The 27,212-nt window shown below is 38.0% G+C and overlaps 1 pseudogene; it reads right to left on the reverse strand.

Moving 5' to 3' along the window:
• Positions 1–27,212, reverse strand: part of LOC126278797 (neural-cadherin-like) — a 217,978-nt pseudogene that overhangs the window by 27,911 nt on the left and 162,855 nt on the right.

Here is a 27,212-nt window from a genome sequence, read left to right on the forward strand (position 1 = left end):
TTACATAATATTCTAGCCATTTCTGTCCTAATTTCATCAGCAAACTGTTGTGAAAACAGACAGATTCAAATAAAATTACCTTCTTTGGAGAGAACTGAACTTTCATGTTTAGTCAGTTCTGTGCAAGGCACGTTAATAAGCATTTGAGAATTATCAGTAATTTATGTTCCTGATCTGTTATTCTGCAACTTCCACTTCTATTTGTTGACACATCTGCACTAACTTTAACAGTCCTTACCGTTACGCCATCAACCTCAATCCAGTCATAACACTACATTCCATTACTGATACATAAATAGAAATGTAACAGCTTACTGCTAGTGGCCACCAGTTCTCACTGTGTTTGATAGATCTGCTCTCATAACATCACTAGTTTCATATAGTTGTAAATATGTCATGTTTATGTTGAAAAAAACATCATCTTCACCACCAGAAACTTCAGAACTGTCTAGGTATCTCAACTGCAAAACAGGAAAGTGAGCATACACAGTTGTTGAGCTTTCTTCTTGTACTCTCCCTGCTCAACCAGTTTTGACATATCCTCCCTGTAGAGGTGTTTAATCAAACAATGTAGGTTTTCATGGTCATTGTCTATTACAGTTAATAATGCCAGGCTGAGAGGACATGGTTGATGTATAAAACTATTCCTGATGGCAGTAGGCATATTTGCCGACATAATGGTAACTGCATTGAGAGGTTGAGGATACCCCACATTTATAAGGATGCATATAGGGCACCACCATTTGTCATGTGATTCTGACTGTGTGATTCTCTTTGGCTGTCCCCACTGTTTTTGATTAAAAATAAACTACTGTTGGTACAATGCCAATATCTATATTTTATCTATCTTAACACCTTCATCTCTCCCATTGAAATTATTATAGTGCTTGTGAATCTCTCTGGTCTCTTTTTACATGTGTGCATCATAGTCCATCTTTGCTAAAATGCTCATCTCACTGGATTTTATGTTGTGGTTTACACATCAGTCAACATGTTATGGTATGGACAATTTGTAAGTATTATATTGGTGCATAAGTCCATAGAGTTTTTCCATAAGATACATATAACAGAGACTTCAATCATCAATAATATGTTTCCTTCACTATTTACGACAGTCTGCCAATGCTGGAGTAAATTTTTGATCCCGCGACTGTAATAATTGTGAGGTGAAGAAACCATCAAGCCAAGTTCGGAGTACATTTTCATATGGAAAGGAAGTTTCTTGAAAGTTGTTTGATAGAGAGTGGAAAAGGTGAAAACTGAGGGCACAATATCAGGTGAATAAGCTGGAATGACTTCCGAACTCAACTCCAGTATAGTGTTTTTTGTCAGTCTAGCAGAATATGGGTGTGTGTTATCATGGAGTAACAGCACTTCACGCAGTCTTCCTGGTTGTTGTTCTTGGACTGAGTCTACAAAACATCTCAGTTGTTGACAATAAATGTCAGAAATTTGGTGAAGCAATTTGTAGTGCAACACACAGTCTTTTTTCCACCAGATGCATAACATTATCTTTTATGCATGTGCACAAGTCTTTGTATGGGCTGTGTTTGGGATCAACCATTTCTTTCTTTTCCTGTTGTAAGCATAAAGACACCATTTCTCACCACCAGTAATTATACAGGATAGGAATGGTTGACACTGTTCTTGAGTCAATTGATGATGAAAAAGCAGAGATGCACATAAGGCCTCCCATTGATGTTAATGATTTTGGCATAGAGCAATACTCATGCACCTGATTTTTCATCCTTCTCCACTGCATGCAAGTGTTGTATGATGGTGGAATGATCACAGTTCATCACATTTGTCAGTTCTTGAGCACAATGACATGGATCATTGAGGTATAGCACATTTAAACAATCTTCATCAAGCCCTGAAGGTCTTCCTGAATGTGGAGAGTCACTAATGTCTAAATTATCCTCCTTAAAATGAGAAAACTATTAATGAAATTATCCTCATACGTGGCACAAATGTTTCTGGCTGCCTCTGCTGTGGTCATCCCTCTACCGAATTCAAACAGAAGAATATGTTGGAAATGTTCCAATTTATCCACTTGGAACTCAATTTTATAGCATCCACAGTTTCTCTCACTATTTCCAGATGGTAAAAGGACAATATCTAAACACAAATAGCAACAGTGAATTACAAATAAAGAAGGACAATTAACTGATAAATTCATAGAAACCAGAATACCAACATGAAAACAAAAATGCCACAAACTTAGGCACCAACCAAATATGTTTCAAATGACAATTACTTTTGTGTTGAGCTAAGCTTGTGTTAAGATTTCTTCTTGTGTTTCCAGCATATAGTTGTCCAAACCTACATTGATTTTACATCCTATGTGCCACTAGTGCGTGTCATATCTGTTGAGCTAAGCTGGTGTTATGACTTCTTTTTGTATTTCCAGCAAATAGTTGTCCAAACCTACATTGATTTTCTATCCTATGTGCCCCTAGTGGGTGTCATATATCTTTTTCCATTCTGAAGTATTCTTTTATCTTCTTGGTGAGTCTAAAGATAATTTCAGCCACATGGTTGGCCAACAGATTCCTGAAGCAATCCATAATCTTATTAATAAAAAGGAGGGAAACTTTCCACATTCCTTAATAGCTCTGGCTTTCTCTGTTCTTGGACTGAGTAGCAATGGGGCCAGGCAGAGATAATGATGCAATTGGCAGCCTGTGACGAATGGTGGTGATGTCTATACAGCTCTATAAATGCAGGGGACTCTTGAGCTCTTCATGCAGTTGCTGTTTTACCTCTGAAAATGTCTCCTGCCATTGGAGGCAAAATGTCAGGAATTGTTGTAGACATTAACTACCATCTCCCAGACTGAAAGTTTTAACTGTAGTAAACACCAACCATGAAAAACTACACTGTATGACTAAATATTTTGTTTTGTTGACACTGAACTATAAACCAGTTCCTCTGAGGACTTCAGTTAAGCTTCTTGTGTGGGAACTTAATTTCTCTTTCAATGTCTCTTACGAGAATTATGTCATGAACACTAGCCAATATTGGACTAATGGAATGACCTTATACAGGTATCTAATTTAACAGAGCACTTTTTCTATTATTATGGTAAAGAGAAATGGTGACAGAGTGCCGCTGTGTGACACCAGAACGGGCACTGGAGCCATTTGTAATAAAAAATTTAACTTTTAGACTGAAGCTGTGATTTGTCTGTACATATTTAGATTGAATTTATAAATAATTGTGGAATTCTAAGTTTTCTCCTAGCCTATCACAAATAGTTTATATTATCACTTTCAAATGATTTTTGAAGCCAGCACCATGTGCACTTCTAAGCAACATTCATATTTGTTGACAATCAAGATTCCTGATATAAAAATGTGAGCTACAGTAACATTGTCTGTAACTGCCCAAAATTAACATACATTAAAAAGAATGACACAGTTTGGTGAAACATAAACCAGCTCAAAGAAATAATATTTAATTTGGACTCATAATAGCATTATGATTAAATTTTACATGGAAATCGACTTGTGAAAACAAATAGAAAACTGTAGTAAAGATCTGTGCTCAGAAATGCCCCATTGAGTGATGCACATGGTACTCTAGCTAATTAATCCAGGAACTTTGTGTTGGTTGTGGAAATGGATTGACAACAGGAACAAATGCAAAGAGAACAATGAAATATAAATGGATGACAATTTAATATTGTGAGTTTGCTGAACACTTACCATTTCTGTAATCGCCATAAATTTCCAACAAGTTCATGCCTGTAAACTCTGCTCTTCCTCCAGCATGCACACCATCCTTTTTATCAATTATCAGCCACTGATGACCCTCGAAAAGTAACGTCTGATTATGTCATGTGAATTCACCATCATCTATCTGAAGAACAGATGATGAACCATAACGTGAAACCTAAAATTTCCATTAAACTATAATTTAATTTATAGTGCAGTGTGAAGATGATTTGTAGACACCAAATTTTTTAATGCTATCATAGATGTAACTTGGTTAGACCTACCTTTGCTGTATGCCAGTAGCCATCGTCCACAGATATGTAACACAAGCAGATGTATTTCTCTTCATTGTGTTTACTGTTTAAATTGTATCTAAAATATAAGTTTCCGTGCTTTATCTAAAACATATCAATTTTACTATCAATGATAGATTCATCATAATGATCAATGACAGAAGAAATAATAATTAGATCAGCAAAACAACCATCTAAATATTTAAATCTTGAGCCATATGCTGTACTCCTTTAATGGGAAGAAAATTGGAGAAAGCAAGAAATATTTCAATTTAAAAAATCAAAATGTTAATTTCAGTTGCTTGTAACTTTATAAAAAAAGACAGAAAATGTTATCTACAAATTGTCTGTGTAATTTGGTTATGTTTTGTTTAAAATCTTATTTCATTTGTATATTGTGAGAGGGTTATCATTAATTTTATTTATTCTATAGTTTTGACATATGGTTATTATACAAAATAAAGGGCACATAAGTAATAGCTCATTACACCTCTGAACACTGATCATTACAACATTTGTCTAGATTTTTGTCCTGAGATAAAACAAAAATATATACTATGTCCTGGAATAATAATTCACATGTGTAATACAAGCATATAATAAATAAATATGATAAATACAGTTAAGAGACAATTAACTAATACACAAGGTGATTCACAAAGATATGTAAATTATTTAATATGTTTATAATAGAGGGAAACATACCACATGGGAAAAATATATCTAAAAACAAAGATGATGTGACTTACCAAACAAAAGCGCTGGCAGGTCGATAGACACACAAACAAACACAAACATACACACAAAATTCAAGCTTTCGCAACCGACGGTTGCTTCTTCGGGAAAGAGGGAAGGGGAGGGAAAGATGAAAGGATGTGGGTTTTAAGGGAGAGGGTAAGGAGTCATTCCAATCCTGGGAGTGGAAAGACTTACCTTAAGGGGACAAAAGGGCAGGTATACACTCGCACACACACACATATCCATCCGCACATACACAGACAGAAGCAGACATTTGTAAAAAAATGTCTGCTTGTGTTTGCTCATCATAGCCATTGGTGTACTCTGCCTTCTTTAGGTGGTGAAAATGGTGGAAATGATGGGGTCTACACATTATCAAATCAGCAACCATTATCATGGTTCATCAAATTTTCCCACAGATTCTTTAACAATGGAGTCCCAAATTACTGTTGCTATGGCTAAAATTATAAATTTATCTTATGCCATTGAATATCCAATGGAAGATACAATGTTCAGCAATAGCAGACTTGGTTGTTGGTTGTTTGCGCAAGGCAGGAGCAGCATCGATGTTCAGTGCAGTATTCATGTTCACTGCAGTGTTCTTGCCTGGGGCACATAGTCTGACCAACATAGGATGTACCATACTGGCAAGGCATTTTGTAGATTCCAGTCTTCTGTGACAACAAACCATCCTTCACTGGCCCCAGGGGGTAGAAAACCAGTTTAACCTGAAACTTCTGGAGGATTATATCTATCTTGAATGAAACATTGCCAATTGGAATGAAAGTAAATCTAATCAACAAAGGAAAGACAAGTTAGTGATTCTGCTGACACACTATCCTTTTTATCTGCTTCCAGGTTTTTGCCTTAACTTACAGTGTCCTATTAATTTGAGAGCCATAATATCCAATTTCTCTGAACAATGGTTTTTAGATGGGTGAATTATTTAAGCAATTTTTATAGGTCTGGAACTGTGTGTGCAAGTCTTAAAAGACTCATAGTTTGCAATGGGTGACATCAACTCAATTACTGCAAATACAAACTTGTGTTAGTGGGCTCTGATAAAGTAAATGCCTCACAGAGCAAAGGCAGAAAACCATCTTTATTCGTTTCTGTAGAGACCTGAATGCTCTTTTGAATGGAGTTAAGTTGATGTAAAAACTCCAATTTACTCCATGAGGCAACACTGTGAAAGTATTGTCTACATGCCTCCAAAATACAGTTGGTTTGACGGCTGCTGATTCCAGTGCTCTCTCTTCAAAATCCTCCCTGAGAAGTTGGCCGCCTTATGAAAAGGGGGCTATCCTTGGTGATCCATCAGCTTGCTTAAATTTATTGGTTGGATAAAAAATAAACTGAAGAAAGAGCATGCCAAAAGGAAGCAGTGTTGTCTGTTGAAATTTATTACTAGTTACAATGGAACCTCCATTTTACATTCTCCTGTTTTACATTTTTTGTGAGTCTACAACATAAATTCATAGCTCCTGTGAAAAGAAAAAAAGAAAGAAAAAGAAAAAAAATGCTAAAAAATCCCCAATTTTGCATTCTTAGTCGAAGTCTTGCTTGACTTTGTCCGTTTTCTTTCTATTGGCAGTTGATGTGGTTGAACAAGTTATAAGTGGTTCAAAAGACATGACGGATTGTGGAGGAATTAAGGGAATATTTTAGCCCATTGTGAAAAGGGGAAATGTGAGAGAGGAAATGCTGATGTAATCCGCAATCGGTGTTGCCAACACAGCTTGCAACATTTAGCTTCACTGCACAATTATGATACGACTACTGCTAGGTTGCAGCAGTAATGGAAAACAAGACAGTTGACACGAAGTGTTCAAACTAAGCCAATATGTGATGAAGGAGCCCAGCCACCACCTTTTCTTGTGCCCCGTGTAAGTCAGTCTCATCTTTTTGCATGTATTTCCATTGTACAGTATTCAGCAAGAACATCAATTGTCAACCTTTTAAATTCAAACACTGAGTCTCAAAGAATATGTTCAGTCACAACTGAGGAAACATTTCCAGTTAGTGAACTCTTATTGACTGACGATTTGTTTAAGTCACCCGATAGGCAGTGCAGCTACCACACCACACCGACACACATAAAATAAGCTAACCTACTCTATGTGTGGAGAGGGGAGTGGCTCTTCAGAGGCGAAAGTGCAAGTAGGGATTAAAGCATTTTGTGAAGTGCTGAAAATATACTTTTCATGCACATGATGTGCTATGACAAAGATGCCACAGAGAAATAGTACAAGGTTTTTGTGGTAGCGCATTTTAAAGACTTTCGTGTTCAAATCCAATGTGACACACTTGCAACAACTACATACACTACTCATGTATATAATTTGCACCACACACACCAAACACTGTAGATTGTAAAGCCTGGCAGCACTGACAAAGGACATGAAGTAAACTTTAGCACCTGAGCTTTCTTTCAAATTTACATTTTACACAGTGTACAGAAATTCACTGAGCCAGCTTCTAACAAGCTTGTAATGTTAACTGGGGAAGAAATCTCAGATTTTTACATCTCATTTGCCTCATAAAGACTAAACCAACACTTTAATAGTGGTGAGCATATGAAGTGCAGCTCATAAGAAAAGCATTAAACAATAACAGCAATGGCAGCAAAGAATTTCATAAAGAAGATGTCCGTATTTATGCTTATGGTTTAATCACTTAGCTGCTGTGATGTTTTTGATTTAATTCACCATGTTCATCAAGTTTTGCTTTTTTTTGGTGTGCAAGAAGGATGATCTCTCAAAAATGCATATTTTGAATGTATAATTTGTGGTTGTTTCATGTTGGAAAAATGGTACAATTAGCAATTGCAATTTTTTATGATTTTTTAATTGCTGTTACACATCTGTGATTTTTTAACAGCTGATGAAATCCATTATCACAAATTATTACAGGAATATTGTATTATACATTTAATTTCCTCCACTTAGATAGGTTTTACACAAAGTATTGGAGAGGATTGCGACTATTAATCATATATGCCAATTACATGTGGTTTTACTCATATGTTGGTGAGTTTTAACATTTTCTTCAATTCTCCATTTTCCTCAATTTTGCATTTTTTAAGTTTGGACTGCACGAAAAGATAAAATAAGGGTTTCAGTGAAGTGCTAAATACTCTGCGAGGGAGAGACCTCTGTAAAGGGTGATACTGCATCAAAACTAACTAAACACTCTGGACTGCCTAGAGGAAGAGCTCCCAGTTTACTGATAAAATCACCTGAGTTACATGTACACTATGTGATCAAAAGTATTAAGAGAGTGTCAAAAATATACTTTTTTCATATTAGGTGCATTGTGCTGTCACCTACTGCCAAGTACTCCATATCCTCGTAGTCATTAGATGACGTGAGAGAGCAGAATGGGGCACTCTGCGGAACTCATGGACTTCGAATGTGGTCAGGTGACTGGATGTGACTTGTGTCATAAGTTTGTACATGAGATTTCCACACTCCTTAACATCCCTAGGTCCACTGTTTCCAATGTGATAGTGCAATGGAAACGTGAAGGGACACATACAGCACAAAAGCGCACAGGCCAATCTTACCTGTTGTCTGATCGAGACTGCCTACAGTTGAAGAGGGTTGTAATGTGTAATAGGCAGACATTTATCCAGACCATTATACAGGAATTACAAACTGCATCACTGCAAGTACTGTGGCAGATAAGCGGGAGGTGAGAAAAGTTTGATTTCATGGTCGACTGTCTGCTCATAAGCCACACATCATGCCTGTAAATGCCAAACAATGCCTCACTTGGTGTAAGGAGTGTAAACATAGGACGATTGAACAGTGGAAAAACGTTCTGTGGAGTGACAAATCTGGTACACAATGTGGTGATCCGATGGCAGGGTGTGGTGAATGCCGAGTGAATGTCATCTGCCAGCGTGTGTAGTGCCAACAGTAAAATTCGGAGGCAATGGTGTTATGGTGTGATTGTGTTTTTCATGGAGAGGGCTTGCACCTCTTGTTGTTTTGCATGGCACTATCACAGCAAGGGCCTACAATGATGTTTTAAGCAAACTCTTGCTTCCCACTGTTGAAGAGCAATTCGGGTATAGTGATCGCGCCTTTTAACATGATTGAGCACCTGTTCATAATGCATGGTCTGTGGCGGTGTGGTTACATGACAATAACAACCCTGTCCATGACTTGCCTCCACAGAGTCCTGATCTGAATCCAATAGAACTTCTTTGGGATGTTATGGAATGCTGACTTCGTGCCAGGTGTCACCGACTGACATCGGTACCTATCCTCAGTGCAGCATTCCATGAAGAATGGGCTGCCATTCCCCAAGAAACCTTCCAGCACCTGAAGTGGAATCTGTCATCAAGGCTAAGGGTGGACCAACACCATATTGAATTCGAGCATTACCAATGGAGGGCACTACGGACTTCTAAGTCATTTTCAGCCAGGCGTCCAGACAGTTTTGATCACATAGCATATGATGTCAGCTGTTACCCACCGACACTCTCAGCAAGGAAGGAAGATGTTTAGCTAACTCAATACGCATTATTTAAGGCATTTTTTAAGAAACAGAAATGTTGAAGCACTATAACAGTGCTATTATAAACAGTAACAGAATATATAATTCATCTTACAGCAGCTTTTTTCAATACATGGCATTCATCTAGTAGCTGGTTCTCTTATGTCGTTTTGTAGTAATACATCCACTGAATGCAGGTAGTCAAATCAAAAGGCTCTGAGCACTATGGGACTTAACATCTTAGGTCATCAGTCCCCTAGAACGTAGAACTACTTAAACCTAACTAACCTAAGGACATCACACACATCCATGCCCGAGGCAGGATTCGAACCTGCGACTGTAGCGGTCGCGCGATTCCAGACTACAGCACCTAGAACCGCATGGCCACCACGGCCGGCTGCAGGTAGTCATTATTTCTCAGATTTACTTCATCACCTAAGTTTACAAGTATTTTATTAATTTAATTATATGAGTTTTTTAAAAATTTTATTAGATGAATAATATACTCACCAAGTGGGAGCAGAATAAACACATAAAAGACTGCCATAGTTGGCAAGTTTTTGGAGCCAATGGCTCTTTCTTCAAGCAGAAGTGTTGAAAGGGAAGGAAGTTTCCTAGACCTCTCCAGTCCTTTTCCCTCACTCTTCTTCCTTCCCCTTCAACACTTATGCCTGAAGAAGGAGCCATGGGCTACGAAAGCTTGCAATCACAACAGTCTTTCATGCATGTGTTCTGTAGCCACTTGCTGAGTAGATTTTTGATCTATCCAATTAAATAATTTTACAATAATTGATTGTTTTCATTGTTATAATTATATGTGCTGATACTTTAGCAGCATACCTCAAGGATGGCATATTCATTTGTGTATTGGTCAGAAAGACGAAACAGCTCTCCTTCTGGCTCCTCTGTTCGGAACCTAAGTTGTACGGATGTTGAAAAATTGTCACTTTCAAAGGAAAGAGCAAATTTTATGTAGCTATGAGGCAGGAATGTAACTGGCTGTGTGGGCATAGAGCAACTATGCCCAGTCCACCCACTATCACACAAACACCAAGGTGATTCATCTGTAAGGTCAGCTTGGCATGTCCCATGAGCAGAACAATCTAAAGAGTGACATACAGCATCTGTCTGTGGACAGCCAACTACCGTGTTGTTAGACAGCAGTGCATCAGATAGATCCAGTATCTGTAACAATGTAGTTCATTAATTAATTGCAGAATGATAGATGCATGCTACAATTAAAATAACTGCAGTCATATTTCAGCATACAAGAAATCATCTACTAAATTTCAACACTGTCTGAGGGCAGCACAAATACCAACAAAGAAAGAAAGATGTTTTCCCTCTAATATTGAAATATTTTAAAGTCTTTTTTTTTCACCAGGATGACATAATCAGTACACCACTTAAATAAATAAATAAACATGAAATGGATATATTGCTACTAACCACATAAGTGTTAAGTTACTGACAGACACTCTGAAAAAATATTTCTAGGTACTAAAAACTCTTCGACTAAGCTCTTCATATGCTAGTGCTGCCTTTTGGAGTGTACAGGGGTGTGGCAGGGACAGGATAGTAGGCCGTTAGGGGAAGCACTGGGCTGGCAATGGAGAGGAGAGATATAAAGAAAGGGAAAGGACTATTCAGGTGTGCTAGTGGGAGAGAAAATGTGTATATGACTGAGTGGCAGCAGGGACGGGGATAGAGGCAGGCAAAGAACAGAGGACAGTGAATGCTGAGGTAAGGAGGGTTACACGAATGAAGGTGGTAGGGAGACCTCCCACCTGTGTATTTCCGAAAAACTGGTGTTGGTGGGAAGAATCCAGATGGCAAATTCTGTGAATTCAATGAAGTCAAGAAAACTGTGTTGTTGTGTGCTCAGCAGCTAGGTGTTCAATGGTCAAGCTGTCTCTTGGTCACAGTTTGGCAGTGGCCATTCATGCACATAGATAGCTTCTTAGTCGTTACGCCCACATATCTACACCTACATTTACATACACACTCCGCAAGCCACCATATGTGTATAGTCGAAGGTACGATCTACCACTACTGGGCATCTCCTCTCCTGTTCCAGTTGCCAATAGAGTGAGGGAAAAACTACTGTCTTTATGCCTCTGTATGAGCCATAATTTCTTGTCTTCACAGTCCTTACACATAATGAATGTTAGTGGCAGTAGAATTGTTCTGCAGCCAGCTTGAAATGCCAGTTTTCTCAAGTTTTTCAATAGTGATTCTTGAAAAGAATGTTGCCTTCCCTCCAGGGATTCCCACTTGAGTTCCCGAAGCATCTCCATTGTTTGAACCTACTGGTAACAAACCTGGCAACCTGCCTCTGAATTGCTTTGATGTCTTCCTTTACAGTGATCTGTTGTGGATCTCAAACAATTGAGCAGTACTTAAGAATAGTTCACACTAGCATCCTATAGGTGCTCTCCTTTACAGATAATCCACACTTTCCTATAATTCTTCCTATAAACCAAGGCCAACTTCTTATCTTCCCTACCACAATCCTAAAATGCTCTTTCTATTTTGTATTGCTCTGTCATGTTATAATAAAGTCGTGTGACTAGGGCCTCCCCGTCAGGTAGACCATTCGCTGGGTGCAAGTCTTTCGATTTGATGCCACTTTGGTGGCTTGTGTGTCGATGGGAATGAAATGATGATGATTAGGACAACACAACACCCAGTCCCTGAGCAGAGAAAATCTCTGACCCAGCCAGGAATCAAATCCGGACCCTTAGGATTGACATTCTGTCACGCTGACCACTCAGCTACCAGGGGTGGACGCTCTGTCGTGATTTGCCTAGATATTTAAAAGACCCCACTGTATTAGGCAGGACACTATTAAAGCTGAATCTGAACATTACAGGTTTGGTTTTTCATTACCTTACATTTTTCTACTTTTACATCCAGCTGCCATTCATCACAGTCAAACCCTGGCAGTGAACATGAGGGTGCTCCTTTGTGGCTGGTCAGTGGGTATATGGGGGATGGTAGGTGATTGGGCAGACAAAATTCTGTCAATACCAGAAGAAAACCTGAATGAGATCTGCTGTTACCAGCTTTAGATTAGGCAATGGATTTAGCACAATGTTAGTTTGAAAATGAAATCAGTTTTATTTACGTACCAGTAGCTTAGAGTCTGATTGATCACAAAGTCAGAAGTATGCAAGTCTTGAGCATTTTTTAGTTTCAGGCAGTATGATCAATAGATAATACATGGGATGGCCCTGTGGGTGCAGTTCCAGTTTTCAACTTCAGAAATAAAATAATGTTTTCAAGAGGGGGATTAAAATTCAGGGCAAAAGTCAATCATCGATGATACTCACTGATGACATTGCTATTCTCAGTAATAGTGAAGAATCACAGGACCTTTTGTGGATGAACAGCCTAATAAATACAGAACATCGAATGAGGGTGAACCAAAGAAAGGCAAAAGTAGTGAGGATTAGCAAACATGAAATTAATCATAAACTTAACATCAAAACTGGTGACAACCAATTAGATGAGGAGAAGGAATTCTACTACCCTCGAAGCAAAGAAACATGTGACAGATGAAGCAAGGAGGACATGAAAAGCACACTAGTACAGGCGAAGAGGGCATTTATAATTAAAAAGAAGTCTACTATTATCAAACATTGACCTCAATTTGCTCAAGAAATGTCTGAGAATGTATATTTCAAGTACAGCACTATATTGTAGTGATTCATGTACTGTGCAAATCTGGAAATGAAGAGAATTGAAGTGTTTGAGATGTATAGAAAGTTGTTGAAAACTGGATGGATTGAGAAGATGAAATGAGGAGGACCTCTGCAGAATCTGTGAGGAAAGTAACATTTATATTGACAAGAAGAAGCAACAGGATGAGAGGACATGTGTTAAGACATCAGGAATAGCATCCAAAGTACCTGATGAAGCTGTAGAGTCTAAAAACTGTAGACAAAGTCAGAGACTGGAATATATCCAACAAATAATTGAGATAGCTGGGAGCAGGTACCACTCTGAGCTGAAGAGGTCAGCATAGGAGAGGAAGTAATGGCATGCCAAATCAAACTGGTTATAAGCCTGATTACTAATGTACAAACATTTCCTTTTTTCCATGATATGTGCTGCATGAACAATGAATGCAAAACATATAAATAATAATAATAATAATAATAATAATAATAATAATAATAATAATAATAATAATAATAATTATTATTATTATTATTATTATTATTATGTGCAATATGGAAAAATAAGTGAACATGACGACCTAAATTCCACCATGGAGGGTAAACAACTTGAAAGGGTACAGTGTGCAAAATTCCTGGGTATGCACATTGATGAGAAGATTAACTGGAGGGACCATGTGGTGAGCTTAGCACTAAAATTAAATTTAGCATGTTTTGTACTTAGAATAATTTCAACAGTTTGTAGTAATGACAGTACCAAATAGTATATTTTGGCTGTTTTCAGTCCATCGCATCCTATAGGATAGTATTCTGGGGAAAAACAAATTATCATCTAAATGAGATTTCCAAATTACAAAAATTCGCTATTCGGATAATGACCCAGAGCCCACCTCAAACACATTGTAGGCCCCTTTTTAAACCATTGAAAATTTTAACGATTCCATCATTACCGGTATACATTCTGAAGTGTCTGTTGGTGATCAAAAGAAATCAGGACAAAATGAAGACCAATTTAGACTACCATAATTACGATACACGGCAATGTAAATATCTCCACATACAAGCTGTAACAAGGACCCAAAGTCAGAAACATGTATGTAATCAAGGCATCAAACTTTTTAATGCACTACAAAAACATATCAAAGAGCTGGGAAAATGAGGATAAATTTAAAACTATTATAAAGAATCACATGCTTGACAAATGTTATTACAGTGTAAGTGAATTTCTATGCTCAACTGTATTAGAATATAAAGAACCACATGCTTGACAAATGTTATTACAGCATAAGTGAATATCTCTGCGCAACTGTGTAAGAATATATGTTTAAGTTAATGTGACAAATGAAATTACATCAGTGAATATGTCTGTCAAGTACATGAAAAATTATGTTATAAAAACACTTATTAGCTGTATATTGTATTAAACATAAGATAGATTCATATGAATTCAGCTTAGATAAAAATTTTGTAAAGAAATTATATAGTTGTTAAAATGTATCCTGACAAATCCTATATCACAAATGTGATCATTGGGATGATAATAAACAAATAATAAATAAAATAAATAAATACACTGTGGCATAGCAATTAGCATTACAGCCTGACATGCCATGGGCCGCCAGTTCAAACTCAACCACTAGCATTTACTTGCTATTTAGTGTTTATCTGTTCTGGTAGATGCTGCGTACTACATCACTGTGACTTGAATTAGGCAACATAAAAGTCATCACCTACATGTGCAGGAACAAGACTACAAGCATTACATCATTCCAAAAATGTATATAGTCAAAAGACCAATGGACCCAAGAACAGCAATAAGTGAACTGCATATCAGGTATTCATTAATGTTTTCCAGAGACACTGATCAGGACCTGCTGAAATAGCTGAAAGGATTCAACCAAGTCATCAGACACAAGTGGCATGAAATGTGTTTGGCAAATGTGTACTTTTACTTGGATGGCATATCTCAGTAGTTGTTTATTCATTAGCTGGGACAAATTCGAGGCCACTATTAAGAAACTGTTTGAATGATAACCAGCAGCAAATCCACTTAGTGGAAGAACAATTGAAGAACAAGGCCCAACATCATGGGGAAATGATACAGCCTTACATAGAGAATGTTTGGCCTAATTGCCACATACTGAATCCAAATATGACAGAAGCCAACAAAATCCCACACTTGATGAAAGGACTGCAGAAGAAATATACCAGGCTCTTCTGGTAAAAGATACAAAACAACCAAGCAATTCATCATGTGGTGCAACATGTTAAGGAATTGCAACAGAAAGTAATCATACAAAAGAAGAATAAGTGACTCCAGAATGTGGTCAATATGGCAATCATAGAAGACCATGATGACTTCACCATTCTTGTATTCCAGACAATAAGAAAAGAGATACAACAGTTTAGACAGTTACAACTGTTACACTGACTATGCATGAGATAGTAGCCATCAATGTTGACCTCATACATCAGGAGGTAATAGAAAATGTTGAAGAAGGAGAGGTGTATTAGTCTTTGGCACTAATCTCTGCTGCCAATTGAATACACCAGGAAGAGTGGACGTGGCCAACTTGGACTTATGTCACAACTATCAAATGACTGCCCAATATCTGACAAATGCAGACACAGTCAACTCCTTTGCCAAATATACTTCCTCACAGAAGAACAGACATTTGGGATAAGGAGGGCAACACACTGGTATGTTTCCGTTGTGGACACCCTAGACACGATGCACACTACTGTAGAGAAAGAAGACGCCACCAGATGCCAACCATTACAATAACTCCATCCACCCAGTTATCTGCGACTGATTACTGGCAACCTGTGGGATGAATCCCATCACCATACCCAGGATGAGGTCACTTCACAAAATGCTGTAGCTATTCCCCATTGCCATATCCTAGCCACCAAATTCAGGGGAATTAAGCAAGGTGACCATCTGTGGAGGTGAGAATGCCTCAGATGAAAATACTCCATGGATGGCAGTTACAAAGATGTCAGGAAATCTCAAAGGCATCATCATCTATGCTGAGCTGTGTAGGCTTTAGTGAACCCAGGGACTTCCTTTTCTCTAATAATCAAATGCTTATCATTACCGGCTAAACAAGACTATGCTCTGTGATATGTAAGCAATTGTGCTGGAAGCTGAAAATGGAAAATACATCCAGCTGATAGGAAAATGTATTATTATTAAAAAAAAAAGGAGAGAGAGAGAGAGAGAGAGAGACAGCCCTTCAAAGTTGTTATTTTAACAGAATGTAGTTTTAATACTATTCTTAAATAGGACTTCGTGCAGGTATCAAAAGCAGTCATTGGCTATGGAAGATCTGAGTGGTTATTTGCTGTTGAAGGAGTTATTCTGCTGTCATGAACATGACAAGTACCAGTTGTCTGTCTGGATGTTCAGTTAAACTGTGAAGCATTTGTCAATTGTAAAAAGAGACCCAGGGTCACAAAATAAACCTACATGCCAGTGGCAAGATCAAGAATTACAAGTGATTAAGGAGAACTGTGGATCACTAATTGTCATGAGCAGCTGCAACTCATTTGTAGAGGCATGTGCATAGAAAAGGAGGATGCAGTCCAGGAAGAGCAGCTCAGCGTCATTGAGAAGAATCTTGCTGTGCTACCAATGCAGACTATGCAGGGGAGAAAGCTCCAATCAAACTTCCAATAGGATCTGAGACACAATGTCAGTAAGTGTTAGCTGTCCTGTGACAATTTTCGGATGCCTTCAAATCCAGAGTGGAAAATATAAAGACACAGTGACCCACAATAGAACATGATATCAACACTTGGCAACATCCAACAACTAGCCAGTGCTCTTATAGGGCATTGCTAGATGAATGACAGATAATCTGGAAGTGGAAAAGATACTGCAAGATGACATGAATGAACATTCAGAATATCCCCGGTCTCCTCCTGTCATCCTTGTGAAAAAGAAAGATGGCACATGAAATTTCTGTGTTGACTATTGGCAACTGAACAAAATCATGGAAAAAGATGACCACCCATTGTCAAGCACTGATGAAACCCTAGTTTGCTTGAAATGAGCAAAGTATTTCTTGACTATGGGCATGTAGACAAGCTATTGGCAAATCAAGGTATGTGAGGCTGACTACGAGAAGACTGTTGCTGTGTCACAGCCAGGGCCAAAGCACCACAGGCACAAAGATGCAAGCTGGTGCCAGTGTCACAGAGACTTGTCATTTGCGCAAGTTCCACCAGTGCCACGGGGGCGCTGATGATGAAGATATCGACTTCGCCTTGACCAATTGTCGGCTGAGTACAATACCTCAGTCTGCATGACAATGGCCAGAAGAGTACTCGGAAGATAGAAGAGCAGCTCTCACCCACTTGGTTATAGATCACTGTGCACGGCTGACTTCAACAGGGAACATCATTTAGTGAACTCTTAGAAGTGAACAGACAGTTGTTGTAAATTGCATTTGCTATGTGCTGTGAAGTTTATCAGTGATTATTTGCACTTAGTCACTGAGGGCCTTTTTGTGTTATATTACATGCAGTGTTGCAGACCTCAATATTCCACTAGTCATGAAGATAAGGATACCTTTAACTGATTTTTGTGACTTTTTTACTAATTTGTTGGAGTGTTCATTCTCCTATTCTGTTACCTGACCTTGGGGCATAGCTGTGTAATAGTGACAGGGAGAACTGTCTTAGAGGTGTACTGCACCAAAAGCCATTTTACGAACTCACAAACTCGGCCTACCATAACAACAGTTGCAACTCGGTCTCTACAGCTGTAGCGATAAGGCCTTTATAAAACTGGTGACGAATGTTTACAAAAACTACCTTTATAAATCCTGATGACCTCTATGAGTTCAAAGTTATCCCCTTGGGCTATATAAAGTTCCACTCACCCTAAGAAATATGATGGGCAGTCTACCTATACACATTAAATGAATGATGTGTTCTTGCTATGAAGACCACTGACCGAAAGTAAAAAAGTGGCTCTTCATTTACTAAGAAATAAAAATGTTTGGGGTATCTTGTTAATGACAGAAGAGTCTCTCCTGATACAGAGAAAATATGAACAGTCAGAGATTTTCTGATTACTCCAGACATTTGTGAAGCAAGAAGGTTTCTCAGAATGTGCTCACACTACTGGTAATCCATAAAGGACTTCAGTACCTATGCACTTTGGCTCTGAGCACTATGGGAATTAACTTCTAAGGTCATCAGTCCCCTAGAACTTAGAACTACTTAAATCTAACCAACCTAAGAACATCACACACATCCATGCCCGAGGCAGGATTCGAACCTGCGACCGTAGCGGTCGCGCCGTTCGAGAATGTAGCGCCTAGAACCCCTCGGCCGGCACCTATGCACTTTCCTTGCAAGAACTACTGCAGGGAGATGCCAAATTTTCCTGGAACAAGGTGCAAGAATGAGCTTTCCTTATCCTCTAAGAACATGTTCAACATCTTCTCCAATCCTACAGTCGTATGACAAGAATGCCAAGAAAGAATTTCAAACTGCCACTAGGGTTAAGGCATAGATGCAGTTCTAGTACAAATTCACGAATATGCAGAAATGCTGGTAAGTTATGATTCCAGAGTACTCCCCAAACAACAGAGTGCCATGCAGTTGTTTAGGCTATCAACAAGCTGCAGCCATATTTATTTGTCACACCATTCACTGCCTTGATCATCATTCAATTCTGGCTGACTAGCCTGAAGAATCCATAGAGGCAACTGGTGAGAGGGGAACTAGGGATTCAGGGGTATCTCACAGTGATGTGAACACAACTCATGAATACAATGAATAAATATACTGAGTTTTCAAGTAAACATTTATATCCAAAATGATACAGCTGGGCATATGCGCTAAAACTAAAATGGAAGCAATGCAGTCCATTTCACAACAGAAAACTGAAGGCTGTCCTTTCACAAGAAGAAACCTCAAAATCCCTTTTACATAGTCCAATATCAAATTGTTTATAAAAGTTTATTTATATTTAAGCAGGTTTTGGATCCATAAACAGGGAAAATGATGAAGGGCACATGTCACTGGAACATGTCTAATCTCTGTTCATTTTGTGAATAATAATGTACTGTTTGCACTAGCCCTGATAAATCACAATAATGAATTTTTTAACAAGAAAAATTGCTAAACAGCTATGCAGTTTGAGAAGTTATATTCTTTTCTTTTCTTTTGACAACCAGTTTTGGCAATTCAGTATGTCATCTTCAGGCCCCATGAGCACTTCATGTATCAAACATGTTGATATTGGTATGCTGGAGCCATCAGTATATGGATACCATGTATTTATATTTCGAGTGCTTGCTTCGAAGATGTGACAATAACTGAGGACAGCTGCAGTTACAGAAAGTGCAACAATGAATAGAAGAAATTAACAGAGAATGTTTGAAAGCAAGACAAAAAAAAAAAAAAATCAGTTGTAAAAAGACTAAAATATGTATAATCAAAATATTTAAAGGAAAATAATACAAATCAACAGTACAGCCATAGAGCCAATCAGATTTTTGTAGCTAGGTGAGTTGATGGTGACTGAACTGAAGTGAAATGAAATAAACAAAAGAGTGATGATGGCATTCAGCAGATTAAGTAAAGTAGAGATTTCAAAATTAAGCTTCTGTGTGTCTGAAGTGAAAGGCTTACAGAGAGTATTACCAATTTTGACTTATGGCTGAAAGATACAGACTTTTGATACATAAGCCATTTGATAACTGTGGACTACCCAATGAGCAATCGAGAGAAACATGTTGGTAATAGATAGGAAAGGCAAGAAAACACACAAAAGTATTAGGGAAAGGACTAGAATGGTAAATGTAATTGATAGTGCCATGAAAATAAAATGGATGTGGACAGGATATATAGACAGTTGGCTGGAAGGTAAACAGCCCAATGAAGTTCTTTGCTGGATTAAATAAATAAATAAATAAATAAAGATAATGTAATGTAAGACGTGTAGACCTTTGGAAAACAAATGCAGGTAAGTCAAATGCTTATAAATGAAGGCTGTAATATATGGAGAACTATAGACAAACCCTTCACCAAGCAGTTTATGTGAAATGACTGATTTCTCTTTATATGTGACTCTAGTTCCATTTTGCAAAATTCTTATATTTAAATGTGAAAGAAGGTTTAAGTAGCCTAAACACTTTGCAAAAGAAATGAAAATCAGTGAGTTGTGATGAGTGAAAAGATGCTATTATTTTAATGAAAAATTCATTATGAACACTTCCACAGTTTGAACAGGGAATAATATATTTTATTTTTGTTTACTGAAAATTAATATAAGTATTTGTGTAACTGTATCTCAGAAATGTGTATAATATAATGTAAACTGTAAACAATTGAAACTCCAGATTGGAATATCAACAATGTAAGGAAAGACAGATTGCTATTTTCATAAAAATGACTCGTTATTGTTGCAGATGGGAACAACAAAAAGATACGCATTAGCTTCCAGCTACAGACTTCATCAGAAAAGGAAACACACACACATTCATTCACACAAGCAAGCACACCTCACACCCACCTGTCTGTTATCTCCAGCAGCTCGGCTCAGTGTGTAACTGTCACGTAGAATGGAAGCAACAATCTGGAGGGGAAGGGGAAGGAGAAGGGGAAGGAGAAGGGACAGAAAGGTATGGGTAGGAGAACAGAAGAGCACTGTCTGGCAGAGGGTGATGGGACTACACTGCTAACAGGCACATCATCGAGATGCTATAGGACAGGAAGGTGGGGAAGGAGGAGGGGGGGAGTGGGGAATGGGGTAGCAAAAGAAAAGAGGAGTGGGGAAGGGGAAAGGACTGCACACAAAGAGGGTGGGAGACGAGAATAGGGAGGAGGTGATAGGACATAGTGGGTGAAAACCACTGGATGGAGTATGTGAGGACAGTAGTTTACTGTACACTGAGGATGGGATAATTTCAGGAGTGGAGTATGTGTTGTAAGAAAAACTCTCATCTGCATGTTTCAGAAAAGCTGGTGGTGAAAGGGAATATCTAGTTGGCTTGGGTAGTGAAGTAGTCACTGAAATCTGGAATGTTATTTTTAGCTGGGTTTTGTGCCATAGTGTGGTCTACTTTGCTATTGGCCACAATTTGGTGGTAGCTGTTCATCTAGGTGGACAGCTGGTCGGTAGTCATACCAATATAAAAAGCTGTGCATTGCTTGCATCAGAGCTGGTATAGACATGGCTGCTTTCACAGGTGGTTCGGCCTCCGATGGGGTGGGATAAGCCTATTACAGGACTGCAATATGAAGTTCTGGTTGGGTGGATTGGGCAGATCTCAAACCCTTTGTCTTCCACAGGGATATGATCCCTGTGGCAGGCGCTGGAATTGGGATTGGCATAGGGGTCGACCAGAATGTTATGGAGGTTGGGTGTGTGATGAAACACCACTTTAGGAGAAGTGGGAAGGATCTTAGGTAGGGTATACCTCATTTCAGGGCATGGTGATAGGTAATCAAAGCCCTGGTGGAGGCTGTGGTTCAGCTGTTCCAGTCCAGTGTGTATTGGAGACATGAGGTATGTTTGTGTACAGAGAGGTGGCATCAGCAGAAACAAGTAGGGATCCAAGATGTAAAGGAGTTTTTCCAATACCACCCCCCAGTTCCAATCTCTTACCACAGGGATCAAATCTCTGTGGAAGACCTAGGCACAAGACCTGCCCAATGGACCCACCCACTATTCCAGTCCTGCACAGGCTTAGCCTACCCCTTCAGAGGCTGGGCCACCTGTGAGAGCAGAAGTGACGTATATCAGCTCTGCTGCAAGCATTGCAATGCTTTTTATATTGGTATAATGATCAGCCAGCTGCCCACCAGGATGAACAGCCACTGCCAAACTGTGGCCAAGGGCAAAGTAGACCACCCTGTGGCACGACATGCAGCTGAACATGCTTAGTGAAAATGGCTGCTTCACTACCCAAGCCATATGGAATCTCCCTTCCACCACTCACTTTCTGAACTGCACAGATGGGAGTTGTCCTTATGACACATTCCCTGCTTCCAGAATAATCCCTGCCCCAACTTATGGTAACATACTCTCCCCAAACTCTTTGTCCTGTCACCCTCCTCCATGTTCTCGTCTCCCACCCTCTTTGTGTGCAGCCTTCTGAGAATGCACCTGCCCATCTTTCCCATTCTTTGCTCCTCTCCGTTTTTACTCCCACCCCCACTCCTCCACCACCTCCCTGTCCCACAGTCTCCCAACACTGTGCCTGTTGGCAGTCTAGAGTCTAGTCCCTGCATGCTCCCCCAGATTGTAGGTTTATCTCCCCCCACCCATACCCTGCTATTCCTTCCCCTTCCCTGCACCCTCCAGGTTGCTGCTTCCATTCAACGTGACAGTTGTATTCCAGTCTGAGCTGCTGGAGATGGTGGACATGGGTGCGTGAGGCGTGCTTGCTCATGTGAATGAATGTATGTGTATTTCCTTTTCTCACAAAGGTTGAGCCTGAAAGCTAATGTCTAAGCATCTTTTCATTGTTTGCACCTGTAACATAATGTGTCATTTTTATGGTAAGTAGCAATCTATATTTTCCTTAAATTGTTGTTAATACCAACTTTTGTATATCTTCTAAAGTGTTCCTATAAAACTACATGTTTCCTACGCATCAAAGCAAATGATTTGAAAATTGTATATAATTAGATGATTAAATCATATTTCACATTAAACTAGAAAAGAAGTAGACTGTTGAAATGGGGAGCTTTAAAGAGCACGTTTGAGCCTGCTATACATCTGTCAAATGTCGCATTGTGTATAGTAGTGACACTGAATTCTACAATATTATGAAAAGGATAATTGCTACTCACCATACAGCAAAAATGCTGATTCGCAGATAGGCGTCAGAAAATGACCTTTCGGCCAACAAGGCAACTCATGAAAATGTGACTAACACACACAAGACTAAAGTCTCTGGCAGCTGTGTCAGGCAACAGAGGCCGGTGACAGTGGTCATATGTGTGTGTAAGTTGTGACTGATTGCTTATTTCAAAATGTATTTAAACTATCATGGTAATTTGGTCTCTTTTTTATGTTTTTGAAAAACGCACCAGCATCATATAGACCACTGAATTATCCAGTCAGCTATTTTTTCATAACTGGCTATTTAATTCAATGAGGGAATAATGAAACATAATGAGTTGGAGACTCCTTCATCTGTTGTGTTTTCTATACCCATGAGTAACTAAAATGTTTCTCTTTTTTCTTTCTACATCTAATGAAGCTGCACAAACAATTTGTAAAATGAACATGACTATGTTAAACTGTTATTTATTTATGCAAAATTCCATTTAAATTTATAATTCAGTTTTTTATATTTATCTTCCAATTATACATTTAGCTCCACCACAAGCTCAGTTAATTGAAAGTTATGGTTAATTGAAATTTTGACAATAGTAAATAATGGTGAAAAACTTTGAACTAATAGACTGAGTCGTTACCATCCATTCAGTAGCAGATAGCAGATTTTGAAAACATGCTCTGAATTACTTGGAACTAATTAAATTTGAAGATAACTGACACCGAAAGTTTGGAATCTTATAATTTCGATTGCTGATTTTGCTTTAATGCTTACAAGATTCTGAACTTTAACATTGTATTTTTTTTACTATGTGTTTTCCTGAATAGGACAATGCCTACCACTAATTAATTAAGATGCTAATTAAGATTCTGAGTAATTTATTATAATAAAATATTATTTTCAAGATGGATGCCATACTTTTAATTGGGGATTTCTAACTTGGAAATATAACTATGTTCCACATACTTTTATAATTTACTAACGTCCAACATTTTTCATAAACCAGGTAACAGTAAAGTACAGGGTGAGCACAAAGGCAAGGGGCGTAATGTCTGAGGAGGGGAGTAATGTCCAGATTGGTGGATTGGAAGGAACAGTCCAACACCCTGGCCACCCCGCTCTCCATACATTACGTCCCTTGACTTATTTTTCTGGGGCTATATCAAGGACAGAGTCTTCATTACACCAGTTGCTGATGTCAATGAACTGAAGGCTAGGATACAAGCTGCTGTGGGTACTGTGACAGAACACATGTTACGAAACAGCTGGCTGGAACTGGAATACCACCTCAACATTCTTCGAGCTACCAAGGGACCACACGTTGAGGTTTACTAATGTAAGTGGTCTTAAAAAAAATATCTAGTGACACTAACCTATGTAATGGCATCAAATGTAACTATAAATTTTTATAATCAGGGCAAGACTTTGTGCTCACCTTGTATTATAGTGCATACAAAGTCTAACCTAATTGATTTTCAAAACATAAAGTAGTTTCAAAAATAACCTCATATTCTTACACCTGTCTTTAAATAGCCATTGCTCCTCCAGAATCACAAGTTTGTGACCAGTCAGCAGTCATGTAACATCACTACGTCGGTCCACGTTAGAGTCCAACTTCAGATACAAAACAGCTATACTAAATGAGGCTGTGACCAGAAATTGCAGACATGATAACTATGTTGATTTGCCCTACTCGGTCCAGAAGAGACAATGTTAGTTAGTGGCAAAATTTTTTCACTACACAATTTTGTTTAGATGTGATGCTTTTTGTCTAACCTAAAACAGGTGTTATTCCAGTAAAATTAATATGTCACTCAACTTTGTTACTGTGCTTGTGACATTTAAGTTGATTGTTTTTTGCTATACTGAGATATTGTTAACACTTCATCATGGGTACATTTACTGCACAAAAAGTACAAAGTGCACTATGTAGTTTTCCCTTACCTGCACAGAACTATTAACTGTGAAGCCTGAACTGACATTTGTTAATGAGTATGACACTAACAGAAGTAAATGTGATTGATTTCCAACATTAAATACTGTGTGGACTACATCAATGGAACTATCCTTTTTTGTCATTGACAGTTTTCAGCCTGTTACAACTATCAAGAGAAGAAGTGAAGCTACCAAGAGCACTGAAGCTGATAAAATGGATTAGCTACACACTATTTACATATTACAATAATAGAAATTTTTCTATGGAACAGAGAGAGTTTTCAATGAGAAAAAGTTCAGTTTATTTTAAAATTTTACTTTGCTGCCTGTCAGACATTTTACGTTATTGGGCAAGTGATAAAAATATTGGTTGCAGCATTGTGTACTCCTTTTTGTGCTAAATACATCATTAATGTGGCATAATAAATGTAATTTTTTTGTCTGGCATTGTAGCTATGCACATTATCGTTCCTTTTGAACTGCAGTGGATCATTTACAACAAACTTTGTGAAGGAATAAGTACATACTGAAGCAGTAGTCAAAATGAACTAGCTCCTTAACAGATGTCTGCAAGTGATCTTAGATAAGAACCACATATTATTCTTACAGCATGTTCTTGAGCAATGGAGACTTCCTTTCTTAAAGATGAGTTATCCCAGAACATTATCCCATATGACATTATTGAATGAAAATACACAAAATATGTCAGCCAACTAATTAAGACAAATCAGTTGGCTGACATATTTTGTCTCCCCCCCCCCCCCCCCCCCCCTTCCCCCTTAACCAGAGCTGAAATAAATCTACGTGCAAATGTGGCTGAACTAAGTTGTTTTAGGGTTTCCAAAATACATCTAAAAGTTTTGAAGTTTCCACCCTGTTTATTATTTCCTCACCAAGTGTTACAATTATCACTGATGTAGTACCCCTAGATGCACAGACCCACACATAATGCGTCTTTTTAAAATTGAGGATGAGATCAGTCACAGAAACCCTGTCAACGATATTTCTAAGAACATTGTTTACTACTTCTTCTGTTGCAGTATGTATGCTTTGACTGATTATAATACTAGTGTCATCTGTAAAACGAATTATACTGCTTTTATGTTGGATGGAAGATTGTTTACGCAGATGACGAACAATTTCAGACCTACGATTGAGCTTTAGGGAACACTGTACATGATTCATTCTCAGTCAAAATAATGCCATTGGACTACCTAGGTTGAATTTGTAAGTGTGAGTTTCTACATTCTTTTGGTTAGATATTACATTATCCATTGGTTGGCTTTATCATACACCCCTTAATCCCTCAGTTTACCTAAGAGAAATATTGTGATCACCCACTCAAATGCCTTAAAACAGATCACAAAAAATGTCAACTGGTGCTGTTTTGTTATTTAATTTTTGTATAATTTGGTGAGTTAACATGTAAATTGCAATGATTGTTCTGAAATTGTAATTGTGATTTACTGAAAATATTACTGTTGGTTAGGGGACATGCTACTTTAGTATGAGTCACTTCTCAAAAATTTGGAAAAATAAAGTCAGTAGTGAAACAGGTCCGAGTTATTGTCATAACTCCTACCACCTTTCGTGTTGAGGGGATTTACAACAGCATTTTTCAGTCTACCTGGAAAAAATGTCTTGCGTTAATGGTATTAACTTTCTTAATTTCAGAAGAAAAAGTTGGTGATAACTGCATATGATTGAATTTTATGAGACTTGCTTTTTCAACATACTGCTGTGACTTTTCTCTTAATGTTTGGCTGTCATTTTCTATTATATTTAAGAAATGATTATTAAATACATTTGCTATCTGTGATTCATTTATAGCCCTTCCATTCAGTTCAATAGTGATGGGTTGTCCTGTGTCTCATCTCACTACATTCCATGCATTTCACTGCATTCTCTCAATTATTTCGGTTTGTTATTTTATTTATAAGATCAAATAAATGTCACATCAATTCCCTTCAAATGGCCAGTGTAATTCCTCATAAAACTAAGTTTTCCTACAATGTGAAGCATCAAAGAACATTATGCACTCTGAAACACTGAAAACCAGTAGTTGCATTTCATTTATAAGTTTACTGAATTAACAGCAAGGAAGATGACCTCATATTTCCCTCTTAACAACATTTCTATGTGAAATTTCAGAAATCTAAAAGTGCATGAAACATAATTTCTTGATATTATGTTCAGTATTTGAATCATTATCACTACAATAAACTATACTACAAGCTAACATTATAGAAAATTGTTATGTATTTTAAGTACCTGTCCATTGTAAAACAAGTTTCTTATGCAGCCATTAAAGTTTATAAAATTGGAACTTGCATTCCACTTCTGAATTTCCTTTGCAAAAAATTTTGAGTAAGTGCCGCCAATCTGAAGAGGACTATTTAAAATAAGTTTTCCACTGAACAGAGGAAATTCCCCCTTTGCCATGCAATTTGATCCATTGAAAAATGATGCTGTCATGTCATTCATTTCCAAAACATCAGCAGATTTACAGTGGTCAACTAAGAGATGAACATTCTGAAACAA

Source organism: Schistocerca gregaria, chromosome 6 (assembly GCF_023897955.1).
Source record: "Schistocerca gregaria isolate iqSchGreg1 chromosome 6, iqSchGreg1.2, whole genome shotgun sequence".
NCBI lineage: Eukaryota > Metazoa > Arthropoda > Insecta > Orthoptera > Acrididae > Schistocerca > Schistocerca gregaria.